The following is a 5,499-nucleotide window of genomic DNA, read 5'->3' as shown; positions in this document are numbered from 1 at the left end:
TAAAATCTTGAATAATTTTTCAACATGCATCATAACATTTTTCTAAAAAGCAAACTGTTTGCCTGTACAAAGCCAGGAGCCTGTAGTTAGCGCATGGTTGTCATTGGTTGCTGACTGTTATATCTGTCGTTCATTGTTTTTTTTTTTACTTAAATCAGTTTGTTGTTTTTTTGTTTTTTTTTGGCGTTTAAATTGTTTTACAGTTTGTCATGTTAGATCATTTTAAAGCTAACTATACGTTTTGTTTTTTTTTCCTCTTATTAAAAACCGGGCAGTAACCTATATTTGCTTACATCCACGTTATTAAGACTAGTTATGATATTTGTCATATATCGTAAAACAAAAAAAACTAAAAACAAAATGGTTTTCGTATTTCGTTTTTTAATATCATAAAAAAATATATTACGCCATTCAATTTCTCTTTTCAATTCTGAAAACTTGTAAATAAAAAACTGAACAACATATTGATAACAGAATCACCAGTAAACCAAATTAGTACACGGTAATTAACTACTTGCAGTTATTTTCCATGAACAGTTTTAATCAATTTTTAAAAGATATTCTAAATACTTTATTATTGATTTAATCATAATACTTTTATCTTCTTTAAAAAAAAAACACGTTTTATGTTACAATGTTTATCGCTCGTCAACACTATACATAACCGGAAATAAACATCCGACTCCATACACATTTCTCGAGATTATTCTTCGTTGAATTCTTAAATTCGTGGTTTGCTGTGACCCACAAAACCCACGAAAATTGGTATACCACGAATAAAATGAGTCCAGAGTATATGATATTGTATCAGTCACGTGTAGATTTTACATCCCTCTGATTGATTGTGTTAAGGACAAGATGATATTATATTATATCGATTATCAAAACCAGTATTCATACTTGTCTTACTGCTTATAAAAAACATCTTCACAAGTTAGCTATGTTTATTCCATAGACATTTAAAATCAGTAAAACAAATAAAATAATAAAATGCAAATACTTGTATTGATATTTATACCTTATTTCTACAAGAGAATATGAGAACAAATGCCGGCACTGTAGGTAAAAGTAATAAACGCACTATTCTGTATTATTATATGCTCATTCGCAGATACAGTGCAGAACATTGAACGTATACATCCTCGGATTTCAAATGTTTGGCTTTGAGCGTTCCTGATGAAGGTAAATCCAGAAAAGCGCTTCGGACGCATGAAATTATTAAACGTTGTTTTAAATTTTTTACAGGGGAGGTAATGTTTGCCACTTCATTCTGCACTGAACATCAGTACAGGATCTGTCAAATGGTAACTTTTCCGGTCGGAGCATTTATACAACAAGTAAAACATTGAAGCTGTATGACCACATCAATCTGTAACAGTTTTAGTAAATTCCAGATATTGCATTCCTTTAATGACTACTCTTTTTGCAGCTTTTACGTTCTGTTTGTTTCAATTTCGTCAATGTATGGCGGTATTTGTTCAATAAAAAGGTGGCTAAGAGGGATACACTTTTGTAAATTGCACTTAAAATTGATACCGAGACGTATGCAGCAGGTATACTTCTTAAAGTACACTACATTAAATTATCTGAAAGTGTTATAAACATAATTGTATCTTTTGTATTATTCTTATTTGTGTACGTTCCCTCTTTTGTGTATGTACGAAACCATTTTCTGTAACAAAGAAAAAAATCTCAATTTACAAATTAAAAATCACTAGCTGTTTGATATTACTTTCTACTATAAGTATGCTCACTCTCCTTGGTTGTAATGTTAAAAGCCTTGGTTGTGTTGTTAAAAGCCTTGGTCATTAATGTGGATATTTTCGTTGCTTGAACAGCAAAAATAATAAGTTTAATGTATACATTCTAAAATCAAAAAGCAATGGAATTTATGTTTTAAAATGTCGGTTGTTTAAATATGGGTGTAGGTCTACGGTTATTTTGTATACTTTTGAAAATGAAAAGATTTTTGGGGAATTATGTCGGTTTTTTAAAAACATTGATGTCATAATCGAGGTAAGGTTACATCAATTAAAGCGTATCTGTCTAGTTCTGTGGTACAGATATTATCTGAACTCGACGGGTGCCACATGTGGAGCAGGATTTGCTTACCTTTCCGGAGCACCTGAGATCACCCCCAGTTTTTGGTGGGGTTCGTGTTGCTTAGTCTTTAGTTTTCTATGTTGTGTCATCTGTACTATTATTTGTCTGTTTGTCTTTTTATTTTTGGCCATGACGTTGTCAGTTTGTTTTCGATCTATGAGTTTGACTGTCCCTCTGGTATCTTTCGTCCCTCTCTTATATGACATAACAATGAACCGATTCATGATGGCCTCCGCGTACAACTTTTATAGAATGCTTTTAGCTGTACCACCTGGAACCCCTGGTTGAAAAAAACTTCATTGTAAACAGCGGCATAATAAATTATATTCATTCATCATGTTCATTACGCAACCGCTATTTGAATGTTTGTACATAAAAATGGAATTGAACTGATATCATTTATTTGATCGTAACGTTTCAAAATTTAAGTAAAGAAATGCGGTTTCAACATTATCACCACATTTATTATGAAGTGAGCGGACATCAATGTATATTGGAACATTCATTCAAAGGATTACGATAGTCTCATATAAATAAAATAACAAGCGGCAATCAATGCGTATTTCGACAATAAATGTTTTTCTCGATATTGCACGAGGCAAAAATAATTGAAAATCCGACATTTTTACAAACAAACAAAAAAAAGTCGCCTGTTTTATTTTGTTGATAAATTTACTTACGTACAGTATGTAAAATGTATTTGTTTTCGTATATCAATTTTTATTGTTATGTTTCTCTCTAAATTGAAATACTGCATATGATATGAGGACTACAAGATCTGTCTACTGAAGGTGTTGTTGATGTATGTCTTGCCACCACACATTTTCTAAATTTCTGTTTTTTATTCCGTTTGAACAAAAATTGTAAAGCAAACAAGATTAAAACATGAAATACACTTGCATCGTATGCAAGAGATTGTATATTCAATAAAATTTGACAATAACACAATCAATAATGATGATATTTAAATGTTTACTTGTTTAGCAGGATTTCCGAGCTTATTTTCAAGAATTTTTTCAGTTTTTGTGTCGGATAACATAACAAAAATAAATATTGAAAAACCCACAGCTGTGTTCTTCAGTGTACACACGTAAGTGACACCAATCTCATAACTCTACATGTTCGCGAATTGTACTTAAATAAAGGCAACAGTAGTATACAGGTGTTCAAAAGTCATAAATCGATTTAGAGAAAACAAATCCGTGTTACAAACCAAAACCGAGGGAAACACATTAACTATAAGAGGAAAACAAATGAACAACAGGAACATCGAAGTGCAAGAAAAACAAACGCCAACACACATAGAAACGAACTATTTGATAACAAATGTATATAAAGTTAGTATAGTGTGAACATACAATTGTGTAATAACACGTCCCAAAATGTAACAAACATCCTGTCAAAAATATTATCAAATTTATAATCGTATTATTAATATAGAACCTTTGTATGGTCCAACTTTGTTTTGTGTATAGCGTTATGGTGTACGGTTTGAAATGCATGTTGTATTGTTCATGGGGAATGGTGTGTCGTATGATCGGAATGGTATGGGACAATTGATCGTAAGCTTTTCAACACGAGTTTCTATTCCCATTATTAAAAAACCAACTAAAGACAACAATTTCTGTGAGAGTAGGCATAGAGTAAGTTATGTCAACTGAATCCAAGAAAACCTGTTAGCATTAGATTTCTTGATAATACGATTTCTTATAATCCTTTTTTTTTTTTTCTCTTATTTTCAACAAAAATCGAATCAGTTCTTTATTGCTAAGCGCAGACATTTTATGCGACTGTCATACAAGTGAGAGGTTTAGCTAGCTATAAAACCAGGTTTAATCCACCATTTTCTACATAAGGAAATGCCTGCACCAGGTCAGGAATATGAGAGTTGTTTTCCATTCTTTTGATGTGTTTGAGCTTTTGACTTTGTTCTTTGATAAGGGACTTTCCGTTTTGAATTTTCCTAGGTATTCAGTATTTTTTTTTTTTTTTTTACTTTTTATTTAAATATAAGAATCCTTAGCACTGTCGACAAAAGATGCAAAATACCTGACGCACTTTCTTCATATCAATATCTCTGTAAATCCATACGTATAATGGCTTTCTTTGTTTTTCTAAAATTGTGTATGCATGATCGAAAAGATCAAACAGTCCATCTTTTTTCCAAATTGATTCTGAAATTCTCAGGATTCTAGACCTAAAAGAGAATATTAAGTTTGTATCATTTATCTGCTACAAAGGGTTTGTACGTACGTTCACACACACACACACATACAGAGACACACACACACACATTGTGCCCCCCCCCCCCCCCCCCCCTGGTGTGGGTTGTCGTGGAATCGTGCATTCGTAAAGTACGCGGCATTAAGAAGTTAGAAAAGAAATGTCGACTCGGAGTCACAATAATCGCCAAGTAGAGTGATATGTGTGGATCTTATTCTTGTGAACTAACGAGATAAATTTGAATAATCTAAGTCTAGAAAATATTTGTTTATGGCACTACGAGCCATTGCAGCTTCCTTTTATAGTGTTCAAATTATAATTGTTTACTCTAAAACATTTTGTATGTATCTTTAATACTGAAAAGAGCAATACAGCTTCGACGTGATCACATGCTTTTTACTTTGCCAGTTTTACCCACGTACCAACAGAGGTTCGAACCAGGAACCTCTGGTACAGTAAACCACCGCTTTCTTTACTCAGCTAAATTATCATCCGACTAGCACATTTATTTGATAGCTATCGTTTATCAATTTATTATAAGGTTTCACTTTCACATTTCAAACATCGTGGTTTCATAATGACGATATTCACATAAACCTTTGTAAAACTCATTTAATCTCTTTTATTCTCCTTGATTTTTGTTTAGTCCGAGCACCACAACGTAACCAGTGTAAACGCTGTTCTATCAAAACTGCACCAGCCAATTGTTTTAAAAGAAACCATAGCACTATACGTCACCGTTTTATCAAATGCCATAAAAAATAACACCACTTGAGCAGCTAATAGAGGGCGGGCTTATATATACAATAGGTCAAGTAATGCAACGATACATAACAAGTTGTAAAACATGAAACTGTTAAATGTGTGTTATGTTCCATACCGGTCAGTTCCCCTGGTTGCTTTTTGATGTTGCACACTCCCACAGTGTCCATATTGATGAAATGGTCTTGACAATTTATAGTGAACTCGTCGAATTCTACAAAGTATACACATTTCATAAAAAAATTGAAGCGAAATTATTGTCCTTCTTTGTTATAGTTGAGCCTAATTTAGCAAGTAGTGGTTTAATATTACTTGAAAATTAGCAGAGTAGTAGCTACAACATAGTAAACGAAACCTATAATTTCTCATTGTTAAATAGCAGATTAGTAGCTATAACATAGTAAACAAAAC

The 5,499-nt window shown here is 32.5% G+C and overlaps 1 long non-coding RNA gene across 1 annotated transcript; it reads right to left on the bottom strand.

Moving 5' to 3' along the window:
* Nucleotides 1-1,083: 1,083 nt before the first annotated feature.
* On the bottom strand, nt 1,084-5,295 carry LOC127733897 (uncharacterized). Its single transcript, XR_007997275.1, has 3 exons — nt 5,207-5,295; nt 4,153-4,300; nt 1,084-1,672 (listed from the first exon to the last, which is right to left on the bottom strand). It is a non-coding gene; the product is annotated as an uncharacterized LOC127733897 (long non-coding RNA).
* Between the last annotated feature and the right edge of the window lie 204 nt (nt 5,296-5,499).

The sequence above is a fragment of the Mytilus californianus genome, unplaced genomic scaffold, assembly GCF_021869535.1.
Source record: "Mytilus californianus isolate M0D057914Y unplaced genomic scaffold, xbMytCali1.0.p SCAF_3, whole genome shotgun sequence".
In the NCBI taxonomy this organism is placed as follows: Eukaryota; Metazoa; Mollusca; class Bivalvia; order Mytilida; family Mytilidae; genus Mytilus; species Mytilus californianus.
The sequence above is the reverse complement of the archived record's forward strand: the minus strand, read 5'-3'. Positions and strand labels throughout refer to the sequence as shown.